Source organism: Pelophylax lessonae, assembly GCF_965119305.1.
Source record: "Pelophylax lessonae genome assembly, chromosome: 2".
Lineage (NCBI taxonomy): Eukaryota > Metazoa > Chordata > Amphibia > Anura > Ranidae > Pelophylax > Pelophylax lessonae.
The window spans coordinates 226713978-226737135 of record NC_138769.1 but is presented as its reverse complement, the minus strand read 5'-3'; the positions used below and the strand labels follow the sequence as shown (position 1 = coordinate 226737135).

The following is a 23158-nucleotide window of genomic DNA, read 5'->3' as shown; positions in this document are numbered from 1 at the left end:
TGCTAGTGGGGGCGCACACATGTGCCGATTGGCTACAGGGGGAGCCAGTCAGTGAGTCCGGAGGCCACGATTGCCGCCGGGCATCCGCGATCGCTCCCTGTGGAGACAGAATGGTAGTCTGCCTTTGTAAACACGGCAGACCAATGTTCTGTCAGTAATGAACACAGGAATCCTGTGTTGATCCTATTTAGGAACACAGGTCTCTGTGTTCATTCAGCAAGCCCGTCCCCCACACAGTTAGAAAGCACCCCCCTAGGGACACATTTAACCCTTTGATCGCCCCTGGTGTTAACCCCTTCCCTGCCAGTGTCATTAGTACAGTAACAGTGCATATTTTTAGCACTGATTACTGTAGTAATGTCACTGATCCCCCCAAAAGTGTAAAAAATGTCAGTTAGGTTTCTGATCTGTCCGCCGCAATGTCGCAGTCCCGCTAAAAGTCTCTGATTGCCAAAATTACTAGTAAAGAATAAATAAATAACTAAAAATGACAAATCTTTCCCCTAGTTTGTAGACGAGATAACTTTTGCTAAAACCAATCAATACACACCTATTGGGATTTTTTTACCAAAAATATGTAGCAGAATACATATTGGCCTAAAATTATGAAAAAATTAGATTTTGAATTTTTTTTTTAGTTGGGTTTTTTTTTCAAAATTGTCGCTCTTTTTTTGTTTATAGCACAAAAAATAAAAATCGCAGAGGTGATCAAATACCACCAAAAGAAAGCTCTATTTGTGGGGGGAAAAAGGACATCAATTTTATTTGAGTACAGCGTCACATGACCACGCAATTGTCAGTTAAAGTAACGCAGTGCCGTATCACAAACAATGGCCTGGTCACTAAGGGGGAAAACCTTCTGGTCCAGAAGTGGTTTTAAGCAAGCTAATGGTGCTTTTCCACTGCATGGAACCGAACGGTTTGGCTCGCTTTTGTGCTTTTCCACTGCATGGTACCGCATGGTACGGTGTAGGAACAGTTTGGTACGGTTCAGTACGGTACGGTACGGTGGCGCTTTTCCACTACATGGAACCGAACGGTACGGCTCGCTTAAACAGTACCACCTCAGTTGTGGTTCCAAGAGGGCCGTACCGGTACCATATCCCACAATCCTTTGCATGCAGCCTTGACTGTTTGTCACTACTAGCCACTGATTGGTCAGAGAATCGTTGTTATCCCACCCACTTATTTTAATACTACTCTAGTGGAAAAGCAAACCGTACCAAACCATACCGAACTGTTCCAACACCGTATCATGCGGTACCATGCAGTGGAAAACCAAACCGGGCCAAGCAGGGCAAAGCAGGGCCAAGTGGAGCCGAGCCGGTACTTGCAGTGGAAAAGTGCCATTAATGTTCACACAATCTCAATCAAGTTTGACACAGGCCTTACTGCTATGTGCAACTTTGTCACCTTTGACGATACAGCAGGACCATTCAATCATCACATTTAGCAGCACTCACTCTCTGATCCCAGCCACCAGCTCTACTGCCACCTCCAGTGACTGAAAAGAGTAATGGGAGATATAGTTTATCAGCAGTCTGCTGCCACAGGAAGATGACACGTAAGCACCAGTATGGACCATCCATTAGAACATGCTTTATTCTGACTTAAAAGGCTATAAAAGAACATGTGACCACTACAAAATTTGGTTAGAAAAAGTATTTTTTTGAATTTTGTTATAATTCCACATCACTGTTGCACTAGAGGGTGATGTCCATAACATACAGTTGTGCTTTGAGATCCACTTTAAAGTGACCTCATCAATGATGTGAAAATGAAAAAGAAAACCTGCAAAAAAATAGAGCATTAGTACCCACCAGTCCCAACACGCATTCCTCTGATTGGTAGCATCCGACACTTCCAAGTGTGCTGGATGCCTGCGTTCACTCAAGAATGCCTTGGTTACCTTTCCTGACCCCTAAGTTACCTAAAATTGAAATGTTAAATATTCTTTAGCAGGGGTAAATCTTGAAGATTGATCACATATATTAGCTGGGTATCTATGAGCATAATGTGTCTCAGCCCCAAATGGCATAATAATACATAGAAAAACGATGCCCAAGGGACTTTCAGAGACACATTGAATTCGATAAAAAAATGTACATTTTATTAAAGATACATAGTTTAAAAAGATTCAGATCTAAGATATTAAACACCTCGGCAGTGATAAACAAAAAGTAGAAATAGTTACATCAATTTCAAGATTGCAGATAATCCATGAGGGTAGAGCTCTTGCATCTGTTTCTTGATGTGTTTCACGAGCCAACACTTGCTTCCTCAGGAGAAGTAAGAACTCCAATATCTGCAGGGAGAAACCAGGGTGTTAGGAATAAGAAAAAAAATGATGACATGACCCCAACAAGCACATAAACAGGAAGGGGGAAGGAAGAAGGGGAGGCTAACTAGTCCACATCGTCCTTTCCTGGATAGACGGTATGGACTAGTTGGCTTCCCCTTCTTTTTTGCTGTTTGGATCAATACCCAGTACGTGTTGTTCCAGGATTCTTTTGAATTGTAAATACACCTTTGGACCCCCCCTCCCTTCTCCCCCTTCCCCTCCCTTCTCCTCCCTTCCTCTCCCTTCTCCCCCCTTCTTCCCCCTCTTTCTTTTCTTTTTTTTTCTTATTCCTAATGACCTGGTTTCTCCCTGCAGATATATGAGTTCTTTCTTCTCCTGAGGAAGTGAGTATTGTCGAGAAATAGGTGCAAGACCTCTACCCTCATGGACTATGTGCAATGTTGAAATTTATGTAACTATTTCTACTGTTTGTGTACCACTGCCGAGGTGTTTATTATCTTAGATTTGAATCCTTTTAAACTATGTATCGTTAATAAAATGTAACATTTTTATCTAATTCAATGTGTCTCTGAAAGTCCCTTGGGCATCGTTGTTCTATGTATTAGTAAATCTTAGAGAGAATGAAAATCCAAGGCAAGATTGGTGGGATAGGTGAGATTATTACTTTTCATTTACACCAGTTTATTGTCTTTATTTCACTGACAGAGTCACTTTCAACTAAAACACTGACAAAGCCTAGCAAACTGTGCCTCATCAGTTTACACATTGTTACAATTTTACATAACTTTTCTCCCCAGATCAGACTCTCCCCTTAAATATGCAAATAAAAAGAGGGCACGGCCGAGAATAACACTTGATTGACAGCTAAAGCATTTAATATCATCCACTGCCTGGAGTGCCCAAGGCATACAATAGCTACACGTGCGTGTCTCTGAAGATGCAGGTCCTGTCCTGTTCACTGTTTCGTTTGGAGTGGGAAGGTATCTGTACAATTCTGCCAGGTATCAGGGATATTATTTTATTACTAAGTAACACATGCTTGGTTATATTGTTTAAATGTATTCTCAAAAACCATCTAAGCCCCAACATGACTGAGTTATTTTTAACATGGAAATAGCCCATGGGCTAAAAATATGTAATCCAATCACTTGATCACTGAGTCACATTTGGAAAGTCATTTGTCATTTTTTTGTGAAATATAAAAATGTAATGAATGTACTCATGTTCAAATGAAAAGTGGAGGCACATTGTAACAAAGGGATCTTCTTTTTTATACACTCAGTGTAATTGCACAGATTTGGCATTTCATAGAACTGATTATAAGAAGATATTTTACACTACCAATACTTTAATCCATAAATTACGAGGGTTGTACTGAAAGTAAGGCAAAAGTGACCATAACATTTTTAATAACTTGCATACGTTATTCAAATTTCACATGTTGGTAGAGTAACTCTTTGTCTAAAGTAACTCTCCCTCTTTTTCTTTGCAGGTAAATAATGGATTCCAAGCAGAAGCAATGTGCCGCCTTTGATGAAATGACACCATTTAAGCTTCTTCATCCATCTGTGCATCTCTTGTCAATGGTGCACCCCAACTTCATCAAGAACTTAATGACAACACCTTGGTTCTTCTTGGAATCCATTATTTACCTGCAATAAAAAAGAATAAGAAAAGTTACTATAGAGGAAGAGTCACTTTACCAACACGTGAAATTTGAACAACCTATGTAAGTTAATAGAAAAGTTATGCCCACTTTTGCATTGCTTTCGGTACAGCCCTCGTATTAGGTATAAGTTATTTTTTACAAATACCTCAAATTATCTTATCAAGCCAGAGGTACCGTAACATAATATTAATATTATTACTTTCATAAAAAATAAAATATTAAAATAAGTCTGTACTAGGGAAAGACATGTTAGTTCCTGCATTGTTGATCCGAAGGCTTCAAATACTTTCCAGTTCCGTAAACTGGAACAAGTATGCAAATCAGGAGTTCTAACATTGCCCTTTAATTTACCGTATGCTTGTTCCTGGTCAGTGATTTGTTATTGCAGCAACAGGAAACTAGTATTTTAAGAATGAGGTAAGCGGAGGAAGCCTCCATCAGTATTGGGTTCATAAAAATGTACATGTCTGGTCTAGTACCAATATCTGTATGCCATACTAATGTTATCTTGTGCCAGTATTAAATCCACTGGAGAGATCAGGATCATCCAATATACTAAACCCCATCTTTATACAGGATTTGGCAGCAGTTCAGTATTATACTTTGCATATTACCTTTGAACCATTTTATCATCTGTCTGTTGTAATTATGGCAACTGGGTTCACTATACAAAGCTTTACAAGGCAAAGTCAGCCAGACCAATATATGTTGTATACATAATTACACAACATTGATGTAAGGGTAGTGTTTGTGCTGGAAAAAAGTGTCAATTTAGGGCTAATATAGATCAAGAACGAAAAGCCTAAAGGCCTTCTGTGACATTTAGCTATGCTTTGTGACCTTTCTGTTCCACAAAGTATATTGGGTGCATCTGTAGCCATCCAAGGCTTCCTCATGCTTTTTGTCACAACATAGACTGACATATTCTACATTGAAATTGTTCTGTAGTGGGCTGTAAGGTCCTTTAAGTTGGGGTTGTGCTTTGACAACCTCCTCCCGCCACTCACCCACTATATATAAGAACTGGGGGGTGGAGAGACTGGGCATTTATAACGACGTTAATGCAATGTGTAGAGATGGGTCTCTCCAAAGGAGCTTAGTCATTTGTGCCGACAGAAGTAACTGAGAGTATCAGATACTTCTGTAGATGTTGAAAGTTATGTTATTGGAAATGTGCAGTAAATAGTTTTTTGCTAAAATGCAATTCCAGCCTGGACTGTTGTTATTTCTTCAGGGTGAGCTCTCATGATCAACAACCTACGTGCAGTGACAAAGGGACAAATGCCAACGAAGAGTGTGAGCTTGGTAGTGTGGCTGTAATCTGGTTTTGCCAAGCTGGATTCTACCGAGTTCCTAAGGGGAGAGGTAATTTTACTTTTCTACCCCTACAGAAGTGGGACCTCTGGGGAGCCCCATGCAAAAGATTACCAAGGGTATGGTACGGTAAAGGATTAATGACACTACAGGCGGTCCCCAGGTTACAAACAAGATAGGGACTGTAGGTTTGTTCTTAAGTCGAATTTGTTTGTAAGTGGGAACAGGTACATGTTTTAAGTTTAGCTCCAGCCAAAAGAATAATTCTAAGTTTTTTGGATAGCATAGGGAAGGTTTAACACTCCTGTAACATTTGTTTTTAGGTCTGTGGCCCTTTTCAGAAGATTTTACCGTACTTTCTGCCCCTATGACAATTGGATTTTGAACATTTTGGGTTGTTGTGGAAACAAGGATGAGTAAAAAAGGTTTGGTGGAGACACCTTCTTCCCATGAGGACTCTTACAGGAGTGAATTTCCCTTCCTAGGGGTAGATTTCTCCTCACTTCCTGTTGTTTCCCTCTGTTTGTAAGTAGGAGTCGTTTGTAAGTCGGATGTTTGTAACCCGGGGACCGCCTGTATTGTGTTTCCACAATAAGTGTCCTCCACTATAATCAGTTTTACTTTTTTTCCATTTCCCGAGCCAAAACTGCAGTGTAGCAAGAGGTGTCAATGGTGGATTAGTACACAAAAAATAGATTTTACCTTTGGAAAAGAGTACTAGCCTTGTGGTAAATACATTTAGGGTGATTAAATGAGGGATCTGCAAAATGCTCTTTTGCTTATTTGAAAGTTACGTAGGTTCACATACCTCCCAACTTTTTCAGATGGCATTGAGGGACACCTATTAGCAGAAGTAGGTAGCATTGAACACACCTCCTGCCCATTACATGGAGAATTATACAAAAAATTATTAGGTAAACCCACAAGTGATTTTTTTTTTTACCACCAATATTCCTTTATATTGGCTTCTGAAATTTACAAATGCAACAATTTAGAAATCGGGTGAAAGGTTTAGCACGGGACTGGGAAACACTGTTTGAAAGATAAAAAGTGCATTTTATATACAACTATATAGATCAGACCAAAATGAGGGACAAATGAGGAGGAATGATAGACTTTGTTCCAAATCAGGGGCAGTCCCTCAAAATCAGGGACAGTTGGGAGCTATGGGTTCACACAAACTTAACACAGCTAAAGAGCCATAATAACATAATGAGCCTGATTTACTACAGGAGTAGAGCATTTTTAACTGTCAAATTCACTTATCAAATTAATTTTGCAAGAATATCCGATCATGTGCAAGAGAATTATAAAGAAATAACTTAGCAAATGTTGTGAAATTGTGCTGACTTCAATCATCAAGTCCTGTAAAAGGAAAAATCAATCACTGCATAGAGTGGAGTATTAGTAAAGGTCCACCCTATTTCTTTCCTTGAAAACCAGACATTATAAATGCAATCTAATATTAAAAATTGCCATGGGTGAAATATTTCACATACTGTGTTACATTCCCACAGATCATAAGTTTAAATAAAAATAGGTAACTAAGTGCAGTGGGAAGGCAGCACATTTATATTTTGAAACTCTAATTGCAGGTTTGGGAGGCGCTGTGATTAAAGGTGTGGGATATTTGTCTTTGGGTGTTCTTAAAAAGGACATACTTATCTTTCCTTAAAAACCCACGCTACAGTGATGACGCATTGAACAGCACAGATCTCACTGGTTTTCCTCTGATGAATGAATGCTGCAGCATGGCCAAACATCAACTTGAATTTATAGAACTAAAAGTGTAATTATAAACTAAGGTAAATAAACATTTATTACTCATGGCTGCAGATTTTCCCATATTGCCACAAATTTCTGACTTCCACGTGACAGGCGAAGGACAGATTAAAAAAGCGCTGAGAAAAAAATATAAGGCTGCCATAGCTGTTCTTCTGCAACGCTTGTTGTCTGGCTGTTGGCCAACACAATGGGTTTGAATTACTAAGTGTTTGTGAATAATTCAGTAAGCTTAGTCAATAAGGTGAAGGTGTGCTCACTTAAATCAACCAATCACGTGCTAGCAAAACCCACTTTTTTTTCCTGACTGGGTATTAAAAGTGATCATTTCACCCTATTTACTATGACTGACTTTGCAAATTTAACCACTTGAAGACGGACTATTTCAGGCATTTGTTGCTTAAAAGTTCAAATCAGTATTTTTTGCTAGAAAATTACTCAGAACCTCCAAACATTACATATATTTTTTAGCAGAGACCCTAAAGAACAAAATGGGGGTCATTGCAATGCTTTATATCACACTGTATTTGTGCAGCTTTCTTTCAAATGCAATTTTTTGGGACAAAAAATACTTCAATGAATAAAAAAAAAAAAAAACAGTAAAGTTACCCCCAATTGTTTTGCATAATGTGAAAGATGATGTTAAGCCCGAGTAAATAGATACCTACCATGTCATGTTTTAAAGTTGCGCAGACTCTCGGAATGGTGACAAACTACAGTACTTAAAAATGTCCATAGGCGACACTTTAAAAAATGTTAACGGTTTCCTGTTTAGAGTTACAGAGGTGGTCTAATGCTAGAATTATTGCTCTCACTCTAACGATTGTGACAATACCTCACTTGTGTGGTTTTGAATGTTGTTTACGTATGTGTCCGCTTTGACGTGAGAGCACGGAGGGATGGGGTGCTTTAAAAAAGTTTTTTTTCCTATTTTATTTATTTCTTTTTGTTACACTGTCCCTGTAATTTAATTTTTCTGATCATTTTTATTGCTGTCACAAGGAAAGTAAACATCCCTTGTGACAGTAATAGGGAGTGACAGGTACTCATTATGGAGGAATCTGGGGTCTATAAGACCCCAAACCCCTCCTCTGCACTTAAAAGTATTAAAAACGTCACGATCAGTGTTTTTGGATATTTTATATTTTTGAAAACTGGCACCATTGCCTCCAGAGTAAACTGGAAGTAATGTCATTATTTTACTCTCGGGTTACTTCATCCGAACCTGGTTGATTGGGTCTCCAGGTGGGACGGGCGGCAGGAGGGGGGAAAGTCCCCTCCGGCTGCTTGCAATAACAGCTGAGCGGCTGCTTAGCCGCATCATTTGGTATTACTAGAGAGCCAACCATCAGCTTTAACCACTTTAAGACCGGAGGATTTGGCTGCTCAATGACCAGGCCCTATTTTGCGATTCGGCACTGCGTTACTTTAACGGACAATTGCGCGGTCGTGCGATGCTGTATCCAAACAAAATTGACGCCCTTTTTTTCCCACAAATAGAGCTTTCTTTTGGTGGTATTTGATCACCAATGCGATTTTTATTTTTTGCACTATAAACAAAAAAAGAGTGACAATTTTGAAAAATTAACAATATTTTTCACATTCTTTTATGTGAAATTCTCCAAAAAAAACTGAAAAAATGAAAAAATGTTTACATTTTAGGCCAATTTGTTTTCTGCTACATATTTTTGGTATTTGGCAGTATTTATTGCGTTTACTAACTACGGGAAAGATTTATGTCATTTTTATTGTTTTTTTTTTTACTGGTAATGTCGGCGATCTGCGATTTTTTTCGGGACTGCGACATTGCGGCAGACAGATCGGACCCCTTACTGACATTCTTGACACTTTGGGGGGTACCAGTGACATTACTACAGTAATCAGTGTTAACAATATGCACTGTTACTGTAAAAATGACACTGGCTGGGAAGGGGTTAACTGTCCTGGTGATCAAGGGGTTAAATGTGACCCTAGGGGCGTGATTCTAACTGTAGAGGGGCGTGGCTTGTGAGATTATCACAGAGACATGTGATCCTACAGTGGGGATCGAAAGTTTGGGCACCCCAGGTAAAAATTTGTATTAATATGCATAAAGAAGCCAAGGAAAGATGAAAAAATCTCCAAAAGGCATCAAATTACAGATTAAACATTCTTATAATATGTCAAAAAAAGTTAGATTTTATTTCCATCATTGACACTTTCAAAATTACAGAAAACATAAAAATGGCGTCTGCAAAAGTTTGGGCACCCTGCAGAATCTATAGCATGCACTACCCCTTTGCAAGGCTGAGACCTGCCAGTGTCATGGATTGTTCTCAATCATCATCTGGGAAGACCAGGTGATGTCAATCTCAAAGGTTTTAAATGCCCAGACTCATCTGACCTTGCCCCAACAATCAGCACCATGGGATCTTCTAAGCAGTTGTCTAGAAAACTGAAACTGAAAATAGTTGACGCTCACAAAGCTGGAGAAGGCTATAAGAAGATAGCAAAGCGTTTTCAGATGTCAATATCCTCTGTTCAGAATGTAATTAAGAAATGGCAGTCATCAGGAACAGTGGAAGTTAAATCAAGATCTGGAAGACCAAGAAAAATATCAGACAGAACAGCTCGCAGGATCGTGAGAAAAACAATTCAAAACCCACGTTTGACTGCACGATCCCTCCAGAAAGATCTGGCAGACACTGGAGTTGTGGTAAACTATTCCACTTTAAAGGGATACTTGTACAAATATGGTCTTCATGGAAGAGTCATCAGAAGAAAACCTCTTCTACGCCCTCACCACAAAAATCAGCTTTTGAACTTTGTAAATGAACATATAGACAAGCCTGATGCATTTTGGAAACAAGTTCTGTGGACCGATGAGGTTAAAATTTAACTTTTTGGCCAGAATGAGCAAAGGTACGTTTGGAGAAGAAGGGGCACAGACTTTAATGAAAATAACCTCTGTCCAACTATTAAACATGGGGGGTGGATCAATCATGCTTTGGGGTTGTATTGCAGCCAGTGGCACAGGGAACATCTCATGAGTAGAAGGAAAAATGGATTCAATAGAATTTCAGCAAATTTTGGATGGTAACTTGATGCCATCTATGAAAAAGCTGAAGTTAAAGAGAGGATGGCTTCTACAAATGGATAATGATCCTAAACACACCTCAAAATCCACAGGGGGTTACATCAAGAGGCATAAAATGAAGGTTTTGCCATGGCCTTCACAATCTCCTGACCTCAACATAATTGAAAATCTATGGATAGACCTTAAAAGAGCAGTGCGTGACAGACAGCCCAGAAATCTCAAAGAACTGGAAGACTTTTGTAAGGAAGAATGGGCAAAGATACCTCAAACAAGAATTGAAAGACTCTTGTCTGGCTAAGCGTTTACAAGCTGTGATACTTGCCAAAGGGGGCAGTACAAGATATTAACTCTGCAGGGTGCCCAAACGTTTGCAGACGCCATTTTTTTGTTTTCTGCTATTTTGAAAGTGTCGATGATGGAAATAAAATCTAACTTTTGTTGACATATTATAAGAATGTCTAATCTGTAATTTGATGTCTTTTGGAGATTTTTCCATCTTTTCTTGGCTTCTTTTTGCACATTAATGCAAATTTTTACCTGGGGTGCCCAAACTTTCGATCCCCACTCTATATAGTAGGATCACATAGCCTCTGTGATCATCTAACGGAGAATGACAGATGGCTGTGTTTACATCAGCCGTCCGTCCTTCTCTCTCAGCTGCGGGAGATTGCGAGTGGCCGGCGGCCATTGGAGTTGCCGGTCACACGCACTGGCTCCCCAGCTGACGAGCGGGGACAGGAGCGCGCCGCGGCAGCGAGCGCTCGCCCCCTAGAGTCTCCTGAGTGAGCGACGTAGTAAAACTGCGGTGGGCGGTCCCTAAGTGGTTAAAAAAAAAAGTACCGGTGATGATGCCTGCAGCAAGAGGCATCACCCCAGGACAACCACTTGAAACCAATGACATACAGCTACATGATTTGGTGGCAAGTGGTTAATATATGCTTTTAAAAGGGAATATTTATTTTGCATTTAACCACTTGCCCTCTGGAAGATTTACCTCCCTTTGTGACTAGGCCAATTTTTGCTATGTGGCACTGCGCTACTTTAATTGACAATTGCAAGGTCATGCAATGTCCCCAAACAAAATTTGTATATTTTTTTTTCTCACAAAAATAGAGCTTTCTTTTGGTGGTATTTGATCACCTCTGAGTTTTTTTTTTTTTTTTATTATTATATAAAAGAAAATAGACCAACAATTTAAAAAAAAAAAAAAAAAAAAACAATACTTACTTTCTGCTATAAAACATATCTCTTAATACGTTTTGGCCAAAATGTTTTCTGCTATATGTCTTTGGTAAAAACAAAAACCCAATAAGTGTATATTGATTGTTGAGTGTACATTAATGTTTTAATGTTTTTATATTTGTATGTATTTATTTTTTATACTAGTAATGGTGGCGATCAGCGACTTATAACAGGACTGCGATACTGCGGTGGTCAATCTGACACTAACTGAGGCTGGAGGGAACTAACTGCCACTGATATCACCAGTGCCATTATTACAGTGATCAGTACTTATAATAGGCACTGTCACTTTACTAATGACAATTGGCAGGAAGAGATTACCATCTAGGGTGTTAAGAGGTTAAATGTGGGCCTAACATGTGTCTGCGTGTGTATTGTCTGCTGCTTTTACTGTGGAGGTAGTTGTTTTCATTCCCTGCTCAGCAGGGAATTTGAACCTAACTATACTGAATAAAATTATAAAATGCAACACTTTTGTTTTAGCCCCCATTTTTCATGAGCTGAACTCAAAGATCTAAGACTTTTTCTATGTACAACACAAAAGGCCTATTTCTCTGAAATATTGCTCACAAAAAGTCTAAATCTGTGTTAGTGAGCACTTCTCCTTTGCCGAGATATTCCATGCACCTCACAGGTGTGGAATATCAAGATGCTGATTAGACAGCATGATTATTGCACAGGTGTGCCTTAGGCTGTCCACAATAAAAGGCCACTCTAAGGGCTCTTTCACACACTGTGTCCGTCAAACGGACTCCGCTTTTCTCACGCGGGGATCGATCCGCCGATCCCCCGCTGAGCAGAAGAAGAATGACAGCTGTGTCTCCGCGCTGTGTGCGGAGACACAGCTGTCAGTTCCCCATGCATCTCTATGGTCTGTTCTCATCCGATCCCATCCAACTCGATCCGCTGGACGGATGGAAAATAGGGTTTCCATCTGTCCAGATTTGACGGATCGGATCGGGTCGGATGTCAGCGGACATGTCTCCGCTGACATCCGATGCCCCATAGGAATGCATGGGGGGACCGTTCAGACCCGCCAAAAAAACGAACAGATCTGAACGGTCCGCCTGTGTGAAAGGGGCCTAAAATGTGCAGTTTTATCACACAGCACAATGGCACAGATGTCGCAAGTTTTGAGGGAGCGTGCAATTGGCATGCTGACTGCAGGAATGTCCACCAGAGCTGCTGTCCGTGAATTGTTAATTTCTCTACCATATGTCGTCTCCAAAGGCGCTTCAGAGATTTTGGCAGTAAATCCAACCGGCCTCACAACCGCAGACCACGTGTAATTACACCAACCCAGGACCTCCACATCTAGCATCTTCACCTCCAAGATCATCTGAGACCAGCCACCCTGGCATGTGCTGTGACGAATCACAGGGCAGCTGGGTAGGCACGCATGTGCGCGTGCCCCCTACCCAGAAATGCAGAATCACATACTGTATATACGCAATTCTTCACAGAGCGGCCACCTTGTAGCAGTAAAGTTGCAAAGGGCCCTTCGCTAAGTGGTTAAACAGCCTCCACTCCATTAACCACTTGCCAACTGCCGCACGACTATTTACTGCGGCAGTCAGCCGCTCCTGGGCAAAGCGATGTAGACGTACTTCGCTTGCCCAGGAGCTTGTAGGGGGCGAGCGCGAGCTGCCGGAGGCGCGCTCCCATCCCCACTCATTCCCTGCGGCTCCAATGTCCGCCTACCACTCGGATCTTCCACAGGAGAGGGAGAAGGACGGACAGCTGATGTAAACACAGCCGTCTGTCATTCTCCCTGATGTAAGCACAGAGGCTATGCGATCCTGCTATGTAGGATCGTATGTCTCTGTGGTTACATCACAAGCCATGCCCCCCCCACAGTTAGAACCACGCCCCTAGGGATACATTTAACCCACTGATCACCAATAAAGTTAACCCCTTCCCTGCCAGTGTCATTTTTACAGTAACAGTGCATTTTTATAGAACTGATTACTGTAGTAATGTCACTGGTACTCCCAAAAGTGTAAAAAATGTCAGTTAGGGGTCCGATCTGTCCGCCGCAATGTCGCAGTCCCGCAAAAAAAAACGCAGATCGCCGCCATTACTAGTTAAAAAAAAACCAATAAAAATGACATAAATCTTTCCCGTAGTTAGTAAACGCAATAACTTTTGCGCAAACCACTCAAAACCCGCTTATTGCAATTTTTTTTTACCAAAAATATGTAGCAGAAAACAAATTGGCCTAAAATGTTAAAAAATTTGGATTTTTACTTTTTTTTTTGAGAATGTCATATAAAAGAATGTGAAAAATATTGTTATTTTTTCAAAATTATCGCTCTTTTTTTTTTTATAGCGCAAAAAATAAAAATCGCACAAGTAATCAAATACCACCAAAAGAAAGCTCTGTTTGTGGGAAAAAAAGGATGCCAATTTAATTTGGGTACAGCAACGCACGACCGCGCAATTGTCTGTTAAAGTCACGCAGTGCCGAATCGCAAAAGAGGGCCTGGTCTTTGAGCAGCCAAATCCTCCGGGGCTTAAGTGGTTAATAAAAAAACACTCCAAAGATTACAGTGTTTTTTAGATCTCATTTAGAACAAGTATTAATCCAGTTGTAATAAAACAGAATTCTGGATATGTCTTATTGTATTATGCAGCACTACCTCCACAGGAGCTGCTTGGTAATTTGGGTTCTCTGTTCTGCGCCTAGACTCCAAGAACAACCTCCCCCCTCTGACACACCTGGTTGAGTCAAAGTTACTACAAGTACTTATAACAACACAAGTGTAAATACCTTTAACTTGGTTGTGAATTAGTACCAGGAGATAGACACAAGACTGTGTAGTCGTAAAATAACTCAATGTATTGGTACAGGTTAGAATATATGGTGATTTGAATATAAATTACCACACAGAAGGTAGGTTCAGACACAGTCTGTTAGACAGTATAGTCACTATGCCAAGATAACTTCGAATAGAGTACTGTACCACAAGACTGGGATTAACACATGAATTAACAAAGTTAGCAATAAACAGCACAGATATGCATTAACTGCCATGTAAATAATAGAATTATAACTAGTTTAGAGTGCACTCTAGGAGAATGGCTAGGATACTGTGCAATGTCCCCTAAGAGGTACCTCTTTGCAGCTATTTCACAGAGATCTTCACATATTGCATATTGCTAAGGGACAGTCTTTACTCCTAACTCTTCAGCTGACTAGTGTTGGGGCCCAGTTGTACTGCTGGTGCACATGAGAATAGTTGCAGACGAGCCTGCAGGCAGCAATAAGGCTACTAGATGGCTGTATATTTAGTTCCTAAAGAGTTCAGTCTCTCTAGCAGCAGATAGGAAGTCCCCACAGTAGCAGCTCACCATCCGGTCACACTCTGCAATTAGTCCACTCTCTGCTCTGCATCCAGGTGACTCTGGCTGTCAGCCCACTTGGATTCAGCACTCTGGATCCCGCTCAGGCTGTTGTTATGCACACTTGACAGGGATGTGCACACTCCAGGCTGCTCTTCAGAAATGCAGCTCTTCACCCTCCTCCTCTCTGGAAAATGCAGTTCAAAAGCTCTTAATCACATTAGAGCCTCTCTCCTCTGCACTACAATTCCCACAGTGCCATACCGAATACAGAATACTTTATTAATCCCAAAGTGGAATTGGGAAATTGTTGCCATGCTGCTTATGTCTTGGCAATGACTTTTCTCGCTGAGCTACCTGAGATGCTAGATCTGTCTAATCTATTGGACAACCCTGCCTTGTGCGTTAACTTCTGCTGAACCTTGAACTCTTTGTTTCTCCCATGAACGTCCTGATTTTGTCTGAGCACTTGTTTGTCACATTATTATGCTCTCTTCAGCCAGTATCACACTCTCATCTTCCCTGCTGCCATCCATATTTTGCTACCACTCTGTATCGACCCTTGGCTTGTTCCTCGACTACGCTTCTGCCTGATCCCAATCTGCAACTATGAGTTATCGACTAAGCTTCTGTTTGATCCCTACCTGCAACTACTCATTACTGGCCTTTGGCTTGTTTACTGACTACGCTTCTGTTTGATCTTTACCTTCTTATCCACTACTGGATCCTGGCTTGATCCTAAGGACCGCGAACTGGTACTAATATGCAGCAAAATCCATCTCCACCATCAGGAGCTCTGGTGAACATCGGTTAGTACTTAGACTCTGCACCTCAGGTGAGCCCGCGTCATCCACCAGGGTGACTGCCTGTGTACCTATCCTGCTGGTTGGTGGTAGTCGCGCAACTCGTCTTCGAGCCTGTCCCCTATTTATGATAAAAGCAGTTCTTCAGCATTTTAATAAAAAATAAAATAAAGGTCAGCAGTTACAAATACTGTAGCTACTGACTTTTAATAAAAGGACACTTACCTGTCCAGGGGTCCAGGGCCATGCTCACTTGAACCGCTTCTTTGTCAGTCTTTGGGTCCCTGGCTCCGGCATGTTTACTGTGGGCAGCTGGCTGTGATTACTTGTGGCTTTACAGACGGCTGCTGTCAGCAACAGGTGTGACCAGAAATGTGTGGACTGCCACAGAGAATATCAGGCACAAGTAAAGTATAAAAGAATATAATTTATTTAAAAATAAGTGAATAACACACATGTAAACGCACCTACAGAAAACTACAACTGTGTAAATCCAACCAGATAACCAAACAATAGTGACACTCAGCGAACAACTGCTCAGGCCAAATATTTACAGAAAACAGGATAAACGAATCGTAATTGTAACAGAGCCTGGGTTATACATGGAAGATCAAGCAGAGGGAGCTGGGAACAAGACAGAACAGGGAGAGGGTAAGAGGAGATGGAGAAAGCAAGGAATCAGGCTGCAGGGTCAGGATCAGAGTCCAGGATCAGGATATAGGCACACAGGAACGGAGGTCAGGAGCACATGGAGACAACACCAAGGCAGTGAGGAAGAGCATGCACAGGGTTTAAATACACTTCCTGCAACCAGCATCAGGTGATGACTGATTGCATGAGATGTCAGCTTCTGGCTGCTGAGAGACACCTGCTGGTGGACACTGGAACTGCAGCCTATGGATCTGGGCACTACAGTGCCACCAGCAGCTGAGCCCTTTCCTGACAGCTGCCCACTGCACGTAGGGTAAGGTTTCGCTTTAACATAAAGCATTTATGACTATATAATAAAGCTTTAGAGCTAGAATGCATGGGGATTAGACTAAGGGGCAAGGCAAATGAAGTACGCTTTCAGGTGCTTCTAGGGTGGTTTGACTTGCTTAAAAGCGGAGTTAAGGCCTCAAAAACAACTTTGGCTTGCTGAAAATTGCCAAAAAAAGAATTGGATAATCCAGATTTTTTTTTCATTTACTTACCTTGTTTTTGAAGAAAATATACTTACCTTCCATTCACTTCCTCCCTCTGCAGCCGTGTCCCGCGCCATCTCTTCCTGCTTGCATTGACTCCTGGGAACTGAACATCATTGCTCCCAGGAGTCAATGAGCCTGCATGAGTGTGGCCGGTGCAGCGCATTCTGGGACCGAAGAGGACACCGAAAAGGACGCCCTGGCTTCAACTGCCCACACCTGAGATGGCAGCGCTGGACAAGAAATGTTCAAGGTAAGTATTTCTTCTAAAAGGTAAGTGAAACCTGGGACAGTTCAGAGGCTATCATTGCTGCAATGCACTAGCCCTGACTGTCCCAGGGGTATTTTTATCTAAAAAAGTTTTTGAGGCCGGAACTCCGCTTTAAGTCACTTTAATTTAGCTTTGAACTTCTCAAGGATTTGCATTTAGGCAAACTAAAATGGGAAAGAGAAAAGACCATTCAAAAATATGATTTACCTTTGTCCTTTGGGTTAGCCATTATACATCAGAATGCTGCATTTATCAGTTGATACTGAGAATTTATGGAATACTTACTGGTGTAAGAAATACATAGGTAGGCACACCAAATGTCAAAAAATGCTTTTACATTACTCTCTCTCTCTCTTATTCAGTACTTTGCTCAATACTTTGTTGAAGCACCTTTGGCACTAATTACAGCCTCAAATCTTTTTGAGTATGATGCTACAAGCTTGGCACACCTATTTTTTGGGCAGTTTCTCCCATTCTTCTTTGCAGGACCCCTCAAGCTGCATCAGGTTGTATGGGGAGGGTTGGTGCACAGTCATTTTCAGATCTCTCCAGGGATGTTCAATCAGGTTCAAGTCTGTGCTCTGGCTGGGGCACTCAAGGACATTCTCAGAGTTGTCCCATAGCCACTCCTTAGTAATCTTGGCTGTGTGCTTAGGGACGTTGTCATGTTGGAAGAGGAACCTTTGCCCCAGTCTGGGGTCCAAAGCGTTCTGGAGCAGGTTTTTATCAAGGATGTCTCTGTACATTGCTGCATTTATCTTTGCCTCTATCCTGACAAGTCTCCCAGTTCTTGCCGCTGAAAAACATCCCCACAGCATAATGCTGCGACCACCATGATTCACTGTAGGGATGGTATTGGCCAGGTGTTGAGCAGTGCCTGGTTTCCTCAAGACATGACGCTTGCCAATCAGACAAAAGAGTTCAATCTTTGTTTCATCAGACCAGAGAATTTTTATTCTCATGGTCTGAGAGTCCTTCAGATGCCTTTTGGCAAACTCCAGGCGGTCTGTCATGTGCCTTTTACTGAGGAGCGGCTTCTGTCTGGCCACTCTACCATTTAATTTTGTTTTTTCATTTTTAGTAAATTTGCAAAGATTTTAAACAAATGTCTTTCAAGTTGTCATTATGGGGTATTGTTTGTAGAATTTGGAGGAAAATAATGAATTTAATCCATTTTGGAATAAGGCTGTAACATAACAAAATGTGGAAAAAGTGAAGTGTTGTGAATACTTTCCGGATACACTATATATATATATATATATATATATATATATATATATATACACAGTGCCTTGAAAAAGTATTCATACCCCTTGACATTTTCCACATTTAGTCATGTTACAACCAAAAAAATTTAAATGTATTTTATTGGGAGTTTATGTGATGGATCAACACAAAGTGGCATATAGTTGTGAAGTGGAAGGAAAATTATAAATGGTTTTCAAAATTTGTGTTGAATTTATAGTAGGAGTCAAGGGCTGAAAGTCCTCCTCCTTCCTTCACTCACGTCGGCTTGTTTCTTCGTATTCCTCCAGTACAGAAGTCAGCTATATGTTACTTCCGGTATTCGTGTGGCAGGGAGCTCCATGTTCCATATGACAGGGAGTGTGGCTGCTTCGCTCTCCTCTGGCTCTGAGGCTCGGCTCCTAGTTGTGTGCCAGGTGCAGGTGTTAAGGAGGAGCAGCCCTGGGGATCGATGTGGTCGGGAGGTAGGTTTGGGGCCGAGGAGTAGGGGGGAGGGAGAGAAGGTGCTGCTCATTGAGTCATACTTGTTGGTTAGTGCTGTGATTACACCATATGGATAAATAGATGGAGGGGGGCGGGGAGCATGCAGCCCAGACATTGCCCAATTCCCAAACTCATCGGGGGGGTCACATGGCATTATACAGCCTAAAAGAGGAGAGATCAGCACTGCAGGGTCCATCATTACCCGTACTGTGCCGGGCCTGTCAACTCTATGGAGACATCATCCTCCTCCTCCTCCCGATACTGAGCACACAATATAGGAGAGTTACTGTTCAGTATTGTGTTATGTTTTTTAGCTTAAATATTAGTGGCCTTCCTTCCGCTCTCCTATATACTTATTATGTTTTGTTAAACCTTTTCCATCGGATTGAATTCATTGCATGTACCTATGATATATAGTTACAGGTGGATCCCAGGTTGACGCTCAGGGTCAGCAAGGTGTTCTGTGTGTCTCATTTCCTCTTATGGGTTTATTTAGCTAGTTGAATTACATAGACCAGGATCTGTCATGTCTACGGATCCATACGGGCTGAGGTTTTGTTTTTAAGTGGTTGTAATGCATACAATCTCCTCGCCTGTAAGTCATACGTTGCACGTTTACTTCATTACACTCCTATTCTACCCACCACGGTCTGTAGGTACGTTAGCCCTGAGCGTTTCATTTTTAATTGCCTGTCCTTGCGCATCAGATTACTCAGGCTCACTTACTGCATTCACACAGGGGGTACTGTCACTAACAACATGCTCACGCACTGTTGTTGTTTTGTCCTATGTTGCAGCACCCACATCAACATACATAGTTGGTCAAGAACTGTCAATAACAACATGCTGACGCACTGTTGTTGTTTTGTCCTATGTTGCAGCACCCACATCAACATACATAGTTGGTCAGGAAGGAGTGTAATTGTTGTCAGAAACAATTTTTTTCATTATATTATTTTCTCTAGTTGGATTTTCCACAGATACAAACATGTCGCACGTCTTGGAAAGCAACAAATTCATCTTTAACCCTCCTACTCCGGTTAGGGGTTCAGAGCATGGTAGCGCTCCACCCCTGAGGAATTGGACCATACCAAAGCTTATGGCAGAGTTTCAACGTAGGGGTATTCCTTTCCCGGCCACAGCTAGGAATGCAGAATCATTTAAATTGTTATTCCTAAACCCATCCCAGCCCCGCCCATCTACTAGCACAGAACGTATATCTATGCTTACATCACTGTACTGATACATGCACTACTGAACACACTCTCTACATCCATGCAACAACTACAAAACAGGACAGAGGGGATTGTGACCCACTTGGCTAGAGCAGAAGTGTCATCTACACCCATAGCCCCTGTTCAACCTAGTGCCTCTTTAGAGTAATGTTAGCATACCTTCAACAGTGTTAGCTCCTTCTCCACTAGCTATATTGCCTTCTGCGCCCCGTGCCCACTTCATCCCTGCTAACCTTAAAAAGGAAATTTTAGAAGGGAAGGATGTGAACCTGGCTTCCCTTCTCAGAGCGTCTCAGGATATTGCTGAGAATAAGTCGTATGATTGCGGGGAGCTCTCAGTGGTTCTTAAAATGAAGGATCCAAGGCTCAAACGCAAGCTTGGCTTAGCAGAATTTGTACTTGCTCATGGCATTTATAGAGATATCATTTGTTCAGTTAATCCCGGCAGGAGGAAGGAATTGGATCTATATTTGCATAAGGTGGTAGATTTAGCTCATAAATATGGTGGTTCCATTTTTTATGATTACCACTGGTCATTTTTAGCAAAGGTGGCTGTCACTTGGGCTCAGTTCCAGGTGGTTACTTGTTGGAGTAACATAGACATGCAGTTTTTCTGTAGGCACTTTGCCAATCAAAAATCCCCAGTATGTGCTAATTGTCAGCTCATACCTCTACTTGGTTTCCCAATTTAGAACACTCTTTTCATATGGGTACCACCGAGCAGGACTCTCGGTGGATCCTCTACAGGACTCTCAAGTCAGGCGGAAAAGCTGGGCAGACCCATACATTACTTGGGTAAGGCACAATTGTGCAATAATTTTATTTATACTGTACAGTCTGCATTTACAACCAGTGTAGACTCCTTCACATCTGCGCTAACTGTTTCAGAGCACACCCCAAATCCACCTGTCCCCTAAAGCCCTCTAGCTCTTCCTGACTGAGCCAAATTAACATAACCTTTTTGGGGTTTTGATTAGAACACCATCAGTCCCCAGCTTTCAGACAGTTTTCCTGGAGGGTTTTTCTAAAGGCTTCCACACAGGCCTCATCAACCTGCCATCAGAAACCTTTAAATGTGGTAACTTGTTATCTGCAGGCCGTCATTCTCTAAAAGTTGATGAATTGTTGGAGGTAGAGTTATCTAAAAGTTTTGTAATTGGTCCATTTGTCTCTTTACCTTTTTGCATGTGAAGGATTAGCCCTATTGGTCTGGTGAAGGGTAAATTTTCCTATAAATATTGCTTAATTTATGCCTGGTCTTCACCTCATTCCTCTCACATACCTAGCCTTAATTTTCTCTTTCCCACCTGAGGAATTCTCTCTAAAATATTCATCAGTAGATTTGACTATTCAGTGCAATCTGCAGACAGGTAGGAGTACTTGGTTATCTAAAGCAGACATTTCTGACGCTTTTAAACTCCTCCCTATCAAACCAGCTCTCTGGCAATGGCAGGAGCATTATTATTTCACCATAAAATTGCCTTTGGGGGGTCTAAGAGTAGTCCTTGGCTGTTTGATATCTTTTCCCAAGCACCTAATTGGATATTGTCTAAATGTAAAGATTGTCAAAGGGTTATTCATTATTTGGATGATTTTTTTTTTTATTAGAGGCCATGTCAGCCTCCTAGGGATCTTCAATCTCTCACAGAAATGTTTTTCCAATTTGCACATCCCCATGGCTGTCCATAAAGTGGAAGGTCCTTCTAACAGAGATGTGGTGTGTCAGAGTAACACACCGCACCACTGATCGCCGCTTGACCCCATATGACGCCCAGTCAGGATGGGGCAACCATTTTGAGGCCGTCATTTTGCTATATGACTGGGGGGAAGTGTTTACTATGCCTAGGTTTGCTCAGATTTCTGCACTTTTCAAAAGCGACTCGATAGTTGCAGCAGCAGTCACATTGGGCCCTGCTTGGTCTGGTAATACAGTGATTTTCTTTACTGATTATTTGGCCACAGCCAAAATTATTAATAAAGGTTGCTCCTCATTATGTCCTTCATGCTTAGATTGACGTTGTTAGACCTTACATACAAATTTCATTTTCATGGTGAATTTATCAGTGGTCACAATAATGTGGCAGCTGATGCCTTTTCTCGTCCTAATTTTTCGTGTTTTTTCTTTTACAGCACCCAGAAGCAGATCTGGTGGGCAAGCCGGTACCAATTTACTCCCTGCTGATAATGGATTAGATGCACTCAGGGCGCAAGCTGCTAACCTGGTTAACACTTCATTATCTAGGAATACACTTAAAGCTGTTAATAAGGCTTTGAAGACTTTCATTAGATTCTTGACCCTGTACCCCTGTAAAAGTTCTGGGGATGTCAAATATATGATTGCTTTGCCACAGCGAATTGTCCTTATCCTCTAACAACATTAAATTAAATCTCTTGGGTATTTAGCATTTCAGGTCCCTACAGGATCCTGGTAGACCTTTCATTTTTGCAACTCACCCCATTAAAGCCATATTGAAGGGTATTTAGAAAAGTCATGGACAGTCACGATTGACACGTTTACTGATCACCAGCCAAATGTTCCGAGGGATCTCATACATGTTATCTCTTTCCCCTTTTGGCACGGGTCCCAGCCTTGTCCTCAAAGCAGTCATCTGTTTGAGCTTCTTTGGTATCCTCAGACCTGGGGAAGTATCCCAGGTCAGCTACAATCAGTGGCGGCTGGTGCTCAAAATTTTTGGGGGGCGCAAACAGAAAAATGTAATAGGCATTGCTTTGTGGCAAAAAAAGCTGTAAAAAATTGCGTGACTTTGAGGTCACAAAAGTATGAAAGGGGCCTTCAGTAATCAAGGTATAGTGTGCCCCATTTCAATGCAGAATGACCAGCGTGCCCCCTTCAATGCAGAATGACCAGTGTGCCCCCTTTCAATGTAGAGAGACCAGCGTGCCCCCTTTCAATGCAGAGTGACCAGCGTGCCCCCTTCAATGCAGAGAGACCAGTGTGCCCTCTTCAATGCAGAGAGATCATCGTGCCCCCTTCAATGCAGAGAGACTTACCTGCTGCAGCGGTGGCTTCTCCTCAGTTCCCCGCGTCTCCTCGAGTCCTCCCGCCTCCTCCTCGTCCAATGGTATGCGTTCGCCTTTCGGCCAATCAGGAAGCAGGTCTCGGACCCGCTTCCTGATTGGCCAGGAGGAGGATCCGTGTGACAATAGCGAATTTTCATTCGCTATTCGCACTGCTCTGCGCCCCGGGTC

General features: G+C 41.8%; 1 pseudogene across 1 annotated transcript in view; it reads left to right on the top strand.

Moving 5' to 3' along the window:
• LOC309548039 overlaps positions 1-20885 on the top strand; it is a 61423-nt pseudogene extending 40538 nt beyond the window's left edge. The window contains exons 2-3 of the transcript in view: positions 5206-5336; positions 20138-20885. The product of the transcript in view is annotated as an uncharacterized misc_RNA (transcript). The remainder of the gene's footprint in view (positions 1-5205; positions 5337-20137) is intronic.
• Positions 20886-23158: the final 2273 nt, after the last annotated feature.